Source organism: Vicugna pacos, chromosome 12 (assembly GCF_048564905.1).
Source record: "Vicugna pacos chromosome 12, VicPac4, whole genome shotgun sequence".
NCBI classification, from domain to species: Eukaryota; Metazoa; Chordata; class Mammalia; order Artiodactyla; family Camelidae; genus Vicugna; species Vicugna pacos.
The window spans coordinates 19,830,289-19,843,939 of NC_132998.1; the positions used below are offsets into that span (position 1 = coordinate 19,830,289).

The following is a 13,651-nucleotide window of genomic DNA, read 5'->3' on the forward strand; positions in this document are numbered from 1 at the left end:
AAGTGTCTAGAAAGGTGGGAGTTTGGGTTTTGGTAGATGGAACATATACAATGAAAAAAAAAAAGGTCTTCTATAGAATATTTAATAAGGGAAGCCAGTTTGGTCCTCTACACTCAAGTGATTTTATATTTACATACCTGATTAGAAGTTAAAACATTGCTGTATGTAGGAGACACCAGAAATTATATTTATGAAGGTTAATGATGGTAACTCAAAATGAATTGTGGGGCTAATAAATGTGTTCATCTGTAGTCCACTTGAGCTAGAATAGCTCTCTACTGTTCTCAACTCCTAGGTCATTTATTCACCTTTTATGGTTCTTATCATAGCCTGTTGTCATATGTGCCATCTGCAGTGTAAGTTTCTTGAGGGCAAAGAGCATGTCTGATTTATTTTTGAGCTCAGCAGTGATTAGCGAGTCCTGGTCATGATCATAAATTGCATTTGATGGCAACTAGAAAGAACTTGCTTTGGTGCTGTCATGATGGGGACCTGAGGCTGTTTAAGGGAGTAGCTATTTCAAGGTCTGTTTTGAAACCTGTTAGTAGCCAGGAAGATGAGCTTCTGAGCAAGGCTGATGACAGTAGTGCCTCTTCTGTGATTCACATTTCTGAATTGTCGTTGTTTTAATATATATGAGTCGTTATATTTGGACACTTACAAGGGAGAGCTCCTCGTCTGCTGTTAGGATGTATAATTATTGAGAATGTTCAAATTTAAGAACATGTATTGACCTTTATTTATGACTCAAGATTTATAAGCAAATATACATTGTTGAGCACTTACGGACTTTGAGTTCATTAGAGCTGCATCCATTTGTGTTGCATGGGAATGAAAAATGAAATAAAAACAGTGTGTTTAAAGAGCTGCGTCTGTTGTGTGCATGGATTGTTTGAAGTTTGGAAGGCTATTCTGATCACATAAATAAATCCCCAGACAGGTGGCTTACTTGAATTCTTATTGCTTATTTTCAGATTCCTCCTGGGAAATCTTACATTGGACTGCAATTTCTAAACTGTTCTATCTGCCAAGGATAAGCAGGGAATCGGAAGCTTCAATTAAAATTAATGGGATCTATCATGAAGTAATTTTTAAAAATTTCACTTCCTTTTGTGGCACAGTAAAAATACAGGCATTGCCAAGTAGTCACTTGAATACAGCTTATTACGTGGAGTTATTTTTGTATGGGAATTCAAAATGCAAATAGGATGTGTGTAGTTAAAATGACTGTGTCGGCTTAATATTAGAGAGTACAGAGTTTTCTCAGTCCTCTCCTTGGGGCATTGTTTTCTTCCTATTTCAGAGCAAAGTGTAAGCCCAGTGGAGAGGGGTAATTTTTTCCCTCTACCTTGATTTTCTTAAATTAGTATTTAACAGAAAGTATACAGTTTGCTTAAGTGAAATTTGCTCTTCAAATCTGTCTGTTCACGGTGTCTGTCTGTCTTCCCTGGAGGCATTTGTGAAAAGGATCACCTTAGTGGGTAGCAGTCCTGCCCTTTGCAGGCACGGCAAAAGCATTGGGTCATGTGACATGAAAGAAAAAAACTTGGAGGCAAAGAATGAATGCTTTTTGATGAACTATGGTCTACTATGAACTTTAAGATTTCTGAATAGCAAAGTAAAACTGAGCTGTGATTTGGTTATAACACATAAAAGTGCTTGAGCATGAAACATTTGATTAATTCAGTATTTAGGACATATTGACAACAGAAATGAATTTTGCCTCTAAGTTTTCTGTGAAAAAATTACGTAAAAGTTGACAAGGAAGATTTATAGTGTGAGCACACTAAGGGGAGTGAGAATTATTTATCAAAATTCATGATGGAATTTGAACGGTTTAAAGGCAATGATTTTCAGTGATATTCATTATTGTTCCATGACATTTTTCTAAAATGGTACAGAGTGCTATAGATGCTTTAATGAGTTTGAACATACCTTGCAAAATAATCTTGTATTTACATTTAGATTCTCAATGAAGAAGTGCTTCAGAAACACTGGAGGATAATACAGGGACTTAAAGCTTTCGGGGGGTAAAAAAAGAAAAAAGCTTTCAGAAACAATAAGAAGCTTTTAAAAAGGCAGTCAAGTGTACATAACTGTCAGAACTCAGGGCAGGGAGCTAGTAGCCGTTAAGTACAAGTCTCGTCCAGGCAGTGTGCACACATCAGCTTGGTTTGTGTCATCATCACCTACTTTATGGATGAGGACTCTGATTGCATCAGCACAGTTACTTAAGAGCATGAGTTGAAGTCAGATAACGGCCTTGAGTTTCTCTGTGCCATTCATAATCACGTGGGAGGTCTTGGACAAGTTGTTGGACTGGGGTTGTAAGAGGACATGTTGCTTAAGAGGAGGGGCTTCGGAATCAGGTCCTCACCTAAGTCCTAGCCATGCCAGTTAGCATTTCTCTGACTCGTGAAACAGGAATGATTGAGAACACGTGCCCCAAATATTTGTTGTTTGAACTAAATGATGTGTATACATTAGTTACCATAGTTTGTGGAATATAGTAAGTGCTGAATGAATGATGTTGATGACAAGGATGATGGTGCTGGTCAGAATAGGGTGGTAGGGCAGAGCTCATATGGAAACTCAACATATCTAATTCCAGAACATGTACTTTTCCCGCTGACTCTGATCCTGGAAAGGTCAGACAGAATGGTACAGAGATGTGCCTTGAATTGCAAGAAGTTGCAGTTTTTGAAGCACAAGAAATATGCAAGGCGCAGACTGTTCGAGGGAGAGGCATTAGAATTGAGGACCTCAACTGCACAGAAACTAGTCCAGTAAGAGAGAGAAACAGTATGCTAGAGAACAAACACATCGTGCTATGGAGACAAACCACCTACATGTATAGGTTTAACTGACAGGTGTGAGGGGTAGATGCCTCCAGTTGCTCACACAGCTGGGTGAATGAGATTTTATTTTATAGAAAAGGAGAGGAGTGGTGAATTCCTGGGAGAGTCAAGAGGACTGTTTGGGCTAGTATCATCTGAGATGATGATTGTAGATAGATTCAAATGCAGATGTGGTGTAAAAAGCTGGTGTGTGTCTGGAGCGCAGAGATGAGGTTGGCGTGGCAGCGTTACTTTGGGAGTCCTGGCATTGAAGCTGCATGGAGAATGCATACATGGAGAGAAAAGAAGGCATCTGGACCCTTAGGGCATTCCAAAGTTTGGAGGTCAGGTAGAGGAGCCGGATCCAGCAAAGGAGACTGAGCAGAGGCATCCAAGAGGAAATGATTTCCGGAAGCTGGTGATGGAAGTGTTTCAGGAAGGAAAAAAAAAAAAAACTGCTTCCTATGTTGCTGATAGTTCAGATTTGATTATTGAATTACTTGGAGACCTTTACAGGAACAGTTTCAGTGGATTGGTGGGCATGAAAGCCTGCTTAGAATCGGGTTGAGAAGAGAACAGGAGATGAGGAAGTGGAGATACAAGATGCCTCCTAAGGAGATTCTCTGTAAACGAGGGCTGAAAAATTAGGTATCAACTGGAGAGTGATGGGAATTTTCTTAAAAGTTGATTTTTCAGTTTTATTTTACTATGGCTATCACTAAACAAAATTGTATACTAGTGGGAAGGATCCAATAGATGGGGGGAAACTGATGTTGGGAGAGAGGGATGAGAATTACTACAGGAGCAGTATTTTCTGCAGGCTCAAAAGGGTAGCATTCAGAGCTCAGGTAGAAAGGTTGGCCATATCCTGGGGGCGATGGCAGAGTATACATCTGGGCTAGGATACAGGGAGATGCCTTTGTGGTGGTGAGAAGATGAATTGGTTGTAATTGCTTCTGCTGCCTCAGTGAGGTAAGAACCAGGGTCATTAGCAAGTGCAGTAATTATAATGGGTGGGTCATGTTAATTAACCACCACCTGCATAAATTGCATTCTTTGGGCAGCAGGATCTTGGGAGATGTGTTTCCCAACAGAAGCGTTTTGGGCTTTGTGGGCTGTGTTCCTCGCCCGACTTTAGCCATAAATCCCGTTCCATAAATGTTTCTCCCATGTGATTCTTACAGATTTCAGTTGAGCAGTGAGATGTTCACCAGTCAATAAATGAAATGAAAGTCCCCAGTAAAGAGCCTGCTTTACACCTGCAGGTTTTCACTGTGTTTTACCAGATGATTTCCTAAGAAGTAGGGGGTCATAGGCAATCTTTGTACGTACACAGTATTTCAATATTTTCACTTCTTGTTGGAGGCATGTCTATTGTTCCAAACCCCTAATATCGTGAGACATAAAGTAATGAGAAGAACCACCTGTGTATTTCACTCAGTGCCATAAAAAATCTGTAGCATAGGATTTTTATCTGCCCAGAGATGTTGACATAACCCAAGCCAATTCTGAAATGATGGAAAAGCTTGTGATCTGCAAACTTGTACCTTCTGAGAAAGGCTACCACATTTCTCATTATTTGTTAATGTTAGACCTTAACGAAAATAAATGCTTATTAGAGGAAAACCATTTGAAGGGAATATTTTGTATAAACCAAATTCTCTTTAAATTCAGATTAACGATCATTCAGTGGGCACTTGCCGTAAGCTGCACTGAGGAAACAGACATGTCTGTAACACATGGACTAAGCTGTTAAAGGGCTTAGCAGATAAAGAAATGTGTAAAACTGATCATCGTACAAGTCAAAATCTAAGTGATGTTAAGAGGAGTGTGAACATAATCCGATCAAGCAAGTAATTATGACATTTGAGTCAGATAAGGGAAGGACCCCGTGGATGATTTTATTTGAGCTGGACCTCAAGGGATGGATAGGCTTTGGGAGGAGGAGATTTGGGACTGGTTAAAGCCCTCTAGGAGCATGAAGAACTTGAAATAAGGCATAGAGGTGCAGCATTGTATGTGTGACTAAGCGGTGACAAGTTCAGTGTGGCTATATTATGGAAGGTAGATTTGAAACCAGATACTAGACTGTATTGAACATCACAATAAGGAGTCTCTAAGGTTGGAGGGAACATTGAAATTATGTCTTGAGTGAAATGATTATAGCTGCTTATGACTTTGATAATTGGTCACAAAGTATGGAATGGAAGTAGGGGATAATCTGAGGACATTTGACGTATTTATTGATCAACTCAAAGTAGTATATAAGGAGCAGAGAGAAACCAAAACTGAGCTGATAGTTCTAGAAAGATTTTATGTTTTGGTATCTTTTATGCAGAAAAAAGGACACAGAGCAGGGATACCATATTTATTTTAGTGTGTGTAACAGTGTGTAACAGATATAATGAATTTGACTTTGCTGAGTACCCATAATTGTTATACTTTGTTTATGTGTCTGTTTCTTTATATCTTATTTTCTAAATGATTTTAGGAAGTTTACAGTAAATATATCAAAGCTAAAATGAAAATAAACACATAATGATATGGGAAATTAAAAATGAGAAGAGAAAGTCAATGCCATGGGGACCGTGAACACGTGGATACGTATTACTGACCACAGAGGCATAAACACGTAGTCACGACTCGTTGCATATTTGATTCTGAGCCTTCTGTCAGCTGAAACAGGAAGAATAATGCAGTCAGTTACATGATTCTCACTGTCCACGAGGCAGAAAATGGACTGATGCTTTCATAGGCATTTTCATGTTTTCTTAACACAAGGCTTCACATAGGGGACCCCCAGTGTGGAGAGTGGAAGATGTCCTCTGTGACAGTAAATGCAGTAATCTGGTTTATAAAGTTAGTTAATAAGGATCAGGACACATGTATATTCTGCTTTGGTCATCAACAAGGAAAGGATTCTAAGTAAAACTTTCACGTGTGTGCATTTAAAACTTTCTTACATTAAAAGATGGGTTTTGGAAGTAAAAAAGACTGGCTACAGTAGAATTGAAAAGACTTGGGGTGAAACTTCGGAGGATGCCTTCATGGAGGAAACGGAAGAAAAGGCTCCAGCAGGGGTCAATGAAATGAAACCAGAGAGATGTCAGAGGAGCAGCAGAAGTCTGCAATATCAGAGAAAGCAAGGGATAGGGGAGTTTTACAGAAGAACTGGCCACAGCATGAAATGTCAGATCAAAGAGAATGGCCACTTAATTACTAGTATTAGCAATGAGAATGTCATCAATGACCATTGGAGAGAGTTGTTCCAGTAGAATGGTGGGCGCCAGGGCTGGGGGAGCTTACAGAATAAAATGGCAGAAATTGAGAAAGTATGTGTAGACTTATTCTTTCAGAGATGATAAAATTGTAGTTTGAAGGATTGATTGAAAGGGAAGAACAGGGCGTAGGATGTGCAGGATCCCAGAGGGGGGAAGGATGCAGAAAGACGGACCAGGTAAATGGAGGCTTGGGGAGGAAGGCATTACTTTCACTGAGCTGGAAGGGGAAGAGAAACAGGTAATGATATTGAGGAACTTTGTACTGGAAAGGGGCTAAGTAGGTTACAGGAATTTACATCAGATGTCTTCTGTATTGGTTCAAGATTTGAGGTAATTTGCAAAGTGAGGTGGAAGCTATGTGTGGATGGGGAGTGTAAGTCATGGCTCTCTTAAGTCAAAATAACACTTTAGAACAGACATTTTTGAGGTTGTGAAAATACCATTTTCTAGTTTTAAATATGTCAGTTCTTTGTTTCATCAGTAATAATTTAGTTTGCCTTGCCCCTTTATAACCGTTCAACTCCCACACCGACGTTTTACTTTTTCATTAAAAGACCAGATGGATATATAACAATAAAGTGAAAGCTTTATAGCAATAGGCTAAATAGAATATTTATGAAGAGTACTTTTTAGGAAAGTGCTGGAAAAAATGACTTTTCACTATTTTCCTAAAATGTTTATAGTAACTTGATGAATAATGAATGGGGACTAATTTATAATGTCTACAGACCTCACTCAAAAGCAACATTTGTTTATACTCCTACGTAACAGTTACATCATGGCTGTATTTTGCATAAAGAGCCATGTATTTTAAACATAATTGTTGCTAAAATAGTTTCATTCAACAGAGGCACAGAATCTTTTTGTTTTAAGGGCCCTCAGAAGACAGAATGTTCTAGAACATCCCTGAAAAGCATGCAGCGACACACTGCTTCACTTCTGTTTAAATTTTGCATTCAAATGATCATGAGCCACTCTAGGATACTGTCTAAATAAGCCATGAACAAGTTGAGTACTGAGATAAGAATCATCTCCACATCTCTGATAATGAGTATAATGCTATGCTTTTTATATATATGCGTAACTGAAAAGTATATAAAAATGAGTTTTATTTTGTAATTGAATTTTGCAGAACAGTGAGCAGATTGCATTTTTAAAAGACTGAGCTTCAGCATTCAGAAAAAGTAGATGGTTCAAAGCATTTCTAAGTAGAAACTCACTGCCGTCAGTATTTTAAATAGACACATCCTGACTCCCTTCACAGATTGCTATTGACCATATGGTAACTCCAGACATGCCTCAAAATAAAACGGCCATATGTAGATTTTCAAATACTGACCTCATCCCTAGAGAGCCATATTTATCGAGAAGAGCATCTCAAACCATATCAAGTAAAATTAGGGTCTGTGTCATGTTAGAAGATGAGAAGAATCTACCTAATGAAAAGCAATCAGTCGTTAAAAATGCCAAGGCCAAAAGGTTGGGTACCCACAGACATCTAAAAGCAAGGGCATCTGGAGAAGCGTCTTTTGAATTCTCCCTGCCCAGTGGAAGGCAAGCTTATTGCCTTGTTCCTTTTTCAATAGCATTTACATTCCACCATACATGTGTATGTATTTCAGAAGTTAAACCTTTATTAAGTGAAAGATGAGAGTACTGGAAAATCCATGTTTTGAATCAACTCTTCTTTTCCATGAACCTAGTGCTCTGTTTGGGGGTAGTTCTATTTTGGAGAACTTAACACTAAATTCTTTTTATAGAATATAGTTATTTATTTCAAAAAATATTTTCTTCCAGTTTTATTGAGATACAGTTGAAACAGAGCACTGTGTGAGTTTAAGGTGTACAGCATAATGAATTGACCTACACACATGGTGAAATGATTGGCACCAGTTTAGTGAACATCTGTCATCCCATATAGATGCAGAATTAAATAAAAAAAATTTTCCCTGTGATGAGGGCTCTTAGAATTTACTTTTTTAACAACTTTCCTATGTACCCTACAGCAGTAATAGTTATGTTTAATCATGTTGTATATTATATTCCTAGTACTTATTTATCTTGTAACTAGACATTGGTACCTTTTGACCACCTTCATCTAGTTCCCCCTCCCCTACCGTCTGCCTCTGGTAACCACAAGCCTGATCTCTTTTGCTATGAGTTTGTTTTTGACGTATGATCGACTGACAGCACTGTGTTAGTTCCCGTCACACAACATAGTGATTCAGTATTTCTATACATTTCCAAATGATCACCAGCATAACTCTAGTTACATATGACACCATACAGAAATACTACATAATTACTGACTGAATTCCTCATCCTATACGTTCCATCTCCTTCCTCCTTTGTTTTCCAGTTTGTACCTAATATCCATAAACATTGATTATGACTTGCACTTCCCTGGGGGGCTAGCGGTGTTAATCATCTTTTCATGTGTCTTCTGCCCATCTGTATATCTTTATGGAAAAATGTCTGTTCAGATCCTCTGCCCATTTGTTAATTAGGTTGGTTTTTTTTGATGTTGAACTGTATGAGTTCTTTGTATACTTTGGATGTTAACCCATTATCAGATAAGTCATTTGCAAATACCTTCTTCCATTCAATAGGTTGCCTTTTTGTTTTGTTGATAGTTTCCTTAGGTATGCAAAAGCTTTTCAGTTTGATGTAGTCCCATTTATATTTGCGTCTGTTTCCCTTGCCTGAGGAGATGTGCCCAAAAATATATTACTAAGACTGATGTCAAAGAACTTACCACCTACACTTTCTTCTAGTAATAGTTTCATGGTTTTAGGTGTCATTTTTAAGTCTTTAATCCATTGGGAATTTATTTTCGTCCATGGTGTGAGAGAGTCATCCAATTTGATCCTTTTGCATGTAGCTGGCTGGTTTTCCCAGGGCTATTTACTGAAGAAGATGTCTTTTCCCCACTGTATATTCTTGCCTTCTTCGTTGTACATTAATTGCCCATAGAAGTGTAGATTCATTTCTAGGCTCTCTGTTCTGTTCCGTTGATCTATATGGGTCTGTGTTTGTGCCAGTTTTCTGATTACTGTAGCTTTGTAATACAGTTTGAAGTCAGGGCACATGATACTTCCAGCTTTGATGTTCTTTCTCAAGGTTGCTCTGGCTATTTGGGGTCTTTTGTGTTTCTGCAAATTTTAGGATTATTTGTCCTGGTTCTGTGAATTATGCTGTTGATATTTTAATAGGGATTACATTGAATTTGTAGATTGCCTTGGGTAGTGTAGTCATTTTAACAATGTTAATTCTCCCAAACCATGGGCACAGTGTCTAATTCCATCTGTTTGTGTAGTCTTCAACTTCTTTCATTAATGGCTTATGGTTTTCTGACTATAGTTCTTTTACCTCCTAAGTTAGATTTATTCCTAGGTGTTTCATTCTTACTGATGTGGTTGTGGATGGGATTGTTTTCTTAATCTCTCTTTCTGATAGTTTGTTGTTAGTGTATAGAAATGCAACTGATTTCTGTATATTAATTTTGTATCCTGCAACTTTACTGAATTCAGTGATGAGCTCTGATAGTTTTTTGTCAGTGTCTTTAGGATTTTCTATGCATACTATCATGTCACCTACGAACAGTGGTAATTTTACTCCTTCCTTTCAAATTTGGATTCCTTTTACTTCTTTTTCTTGTCTGAATGATGTGGCTAAGACTTTCAATAGTATGTTGAATAAAAGTAATGAGAATAGGCATCCTTGTCCTGTTTCTGATCTTCGAGGAAATGCTTTCAGTTTTTCACCATGACTTTGTATGGCGTTAGCTGTGGGATTGTCATATACGGCCTTTATTATGTTGAGATATGCTCCCTCTATATCCACTTGGTTGAGAGTTTTTGCCATAAGTGAATGCTGGGTTTTGTCAAAACCTTTTTCTGCATCTATTAAGATGATCATAAGATTTATAATCTTCAGCCTGTTAATGTGGTGTATCATATTGACTGATTTGTGGATAATGAACCCCCCCTGCATGCTTGGGACAAATCCCACTTGATCATGCTGCATGATCCTTCCACTGTCTTGTTGAATTTGGCTTGCTGATACTTTGTTGAGGATTCCTGCATCTGTGTTCACCAGGGTTAACTGGCCTGTTAGTTTCCTTTTTGTGTGATACTGTTGACTTCTTGTATATTTTTTATTTCAGCTATATATTCTTCACCTGTTTTGTTCTTTATATTTCAAACTCTGTTAAAAAAAAAAAGACTTCTAACTTCTTACTCTGTTCACTCAGTCTTCTTCTGAATTCTTGGAGCATCTTTATGATCATGACCTTAAACTCTTTATTGCTTATCTTTTGCTTATCTTTACTTCACTTAGTTCCTCTTCTGAAGTTTTATTTTGTTCCTTCGTTTGGAATACATCTCTCTGTCATCTTGTTTTGCCTAAATTCTTGTTTTTATTTCCATGTATTTGGTAAGTTGATTACATTTCCCAACCTTTAAGAAGTGACCTTATGTAGCAGACATCCCATAGATCCTGGCAGCCCACTCTCCCTCTGGTTAGTATATACTCTGTGTGTGTCCCCTACGTGAGCTGCTTGAGTCATTCTGTTGTGGCAAGCCGACTACTGTGGCTGGCCCGGGAAGTGTGGCTGGCCCCTGCTCTAGTTGGTTGCCAGCCTGCTTTTTGTGGAAGCTGCTGGTGTGGGGGGGGTCTAGTGCTGACCCACTGGTGAGCAGTATCTGGGGTGGGTGGTTGGGGGCCAGGGGTTCCAGATACAGTGACAACTTGCTGATGAGTGGTGCTGGTTCCTAACATAGCTGACTGCAGGGTCAGGGTGTTCTGAAGCTTGTATTGGCTCACTGGGGGTGGGAGGGGTGGGGAAGAAACTGAAAATGGCTGGCTGAGTGATCCAAGATGTCCCAGAGTTGCTGTTGTCCTACTGGTGGGCAGGGACAGGGCACAGGAGTTCCCTGGGCTGGTGCCAGCTCGCTGGTTTGTGAGCTGGATACTGACACAGAAGGCTGTGGGTCTGTGGTGGTCCTGGGGCTGGTGTTCACCCATGGCTCACTGGTGGGGTGGTGTTGGGGCACAGGGGTTTCTACCACTGGTGCTTGCCTCACTGGCGGGTGAAGCCTTGACCTGGGACTGGTGCCTACCCATTCTGGGGCAAGGTTCATGCTGGGATCTCTGGCTACGGGGTCCTGGGGGTCCCAGAATTGGTGTGTGGCCTGCTCATAGGTGGGGCCTAGACCTCAGGTGTCCTAGGGCAGGTGGCTGCCCACTGGTAGGTAACGCTGGTCCTGCAGCTAGTGTAAGTTCACTGGTGCAATGAGCTGCATCCCAGGGTCTCTGGCTGCAGGGCTGTATGGGTCCCGGGTCTAGTGCCAGCACCTGGTATGCAGGGCTGTGTCCGGGGCCCTCTGGTGCACATGCCCATGTCCCAGCACGGCTGTGGGCTCAAGGAGTCTTAAGGCAGCAGACCTGCTGGTGGGTGGGGCTATGTCCTTGCCTGGGTAGACGCCGGACTGAGGCATCCCAATACAGGTGGACAGGCTGATAGGCTTTACTGGATCCTGGATCTAATAAGCTGAGAGAAGATTCCAAAACGGTGCTTGCCAGCAACAGTGTTCTCATGGCAGAGCAAGCTCCCAGAAGTGGCTTCTGCCAGTGTCTACGTCCCCAGGGTGGGCTCCATTTGACTCCTGCCTCTCTGAAATTCTCTCCAAGATCAGCAGGTGAGTCTGACTCAGGCTTCTATCTAATTACTGCTTCTGCTCTGGGCCCCAGAGCATGTGAGATTGTGTGTGCCCTTTAAGAGTGGAGCCTCCAATTCTCACAGCCCTCTGGCTCACGTGAAATTAAACTCTGTTGGCCTCCAAAGCCAAACATTCTGGGGGCCCATCTTCTGGGTGTAGGAGCCCCTGGCAGGGGAGCCTCCTGTGGGGCTCAGACGCCTCCCTCCTCGTGGGGAGCCTCTGCCATTGTAATCTCCCTCCCATTTGAGGGTCGCTCACCCAGGGGTGTGGGTCTTGACCACACCGTGTCTTTGTTCCTTTTACCATTTCACTGTGGTTTCTTCTCCATATCTTTAGTTGTACAACAACTTTTCTGCTAGTCCTCCAGGCTTGGTCATCAATAGTTGTTCTGTAAATAATTGTAATTTTGGTGTGCCAGTGGGAGGAGGTGAGCTCAGGGTCCTCCTACACCGCCATCTTGGCCACGCCTCAGAATGTTTTTATTTCTTACTCTATATTTAGTAACTAACACTGATGTTTTTTAACAGGTAGGAGGCCATTATTTTTCATTTTCTTTCTTCTTCTTCTTTTTTTTTTTGTAAAAGAAGTAATTGAAGAGTGGGAAAGAGAGTTGGGACAGGAGAACTGCTTCGGAGTTAGAAAATATGTACATTTATAGCCTCATAGATTTGGCTCTTTTTTATATCTAGTTCCTGGGTATTTTTGGAATAAATATGATCTTCTGAGAATCGTGCTGACAGAAAACACAGCCTCTTCCCTTTAAGAAGCTGTACTGCAGGGTGCCACACACGCTTGCCACAGTCATGCTTCCAGAAGCTGGTGGGATGATCATGATGTTAGATATTCCGTCCTACTGTAAGATCATGAGCCCTTTAATTTGGCCTGAGCTTTATCTTTTTGATGTCTTTATTCGTGGTAACCATCACATGTAAAGCCAAATATAGCAAGAGACAACAGTCAAAAATGCATGAATCATGGTTAGATTTTCATCTTTATTCTCAATAGCACTTACTTGTTGAATGCTTGAATCTAAAAAAGGATTATACTAACAGAATATTGTTCAAAAACATATAAAATTTAAATATCTATATGGATGCACTCTTTTAATGAAGCAAATAATATTTAGAAACATAGTTCATATATCTTAAAATATTTAAACTGATAGTGATACAGAAATACTTAAATTTGACTGAAGTATTTAAAATGATTTAAAATGTGATTTAAAATGAAGGTAGAGGAATAGGGTAACTGATTTACCTGTGGTTGTTTGAATAGTTTAACAATGTATATCATTGAATTTGACAGAACTGTCTTATTATTGGAGCCTGTAGTGTAGGGCCTATTGATTTATTACCTTGTGTTTATCAGTAGTCTGTGTAGCAATGTTAATGATAAAAGAAATAGAAAATTTAAATATGGACTTTATTTATTTTTATATGAATGAAGCTCTTTGAATTATTTTATGGGATCTTAAAAATGAAATCTATTTATTTGTTTCCATGGGAAGAAAACCCATGCAATTTATTGACAGTTGTTCATTTGAAACTTTCAAATTGAATTCAGCTCTGGAGAAGTTCTGCAGAGCTGAAGGATGAAACCAGAGCATCATTATTTGCACTTTAGTGTAATATACTTCACATATATTACCCCCTTAAATTACCAAAACACAACTGTGAGGTAGATGTTCTCTCATATGAGGCATGTGAGTCTTAGAAAGCGTAAGGAAATTGCCCGAGGTCACACAGCTTCGACACAGCCGAGCTGGATTCAGACCCGGTTTTCCGTGATTTGGGACTCCTGCTCTTCGTACCAT

General features: G+C 39.8%; 1 protein-coding gene across 1 annotated transcript in view; it reads left to right on the forward strand.

Moving 5' to 3' along the window:
- Window positions 1–13,651, forward strand: part of SLC2A13 (solute carrier family 2 member 13) — a 330,277-nt gene that overhangs the window by 141,946 nt on the left and 174,680 nt on the right. The gene's annotated exons all lie outside the window — the stretch shown is intronic.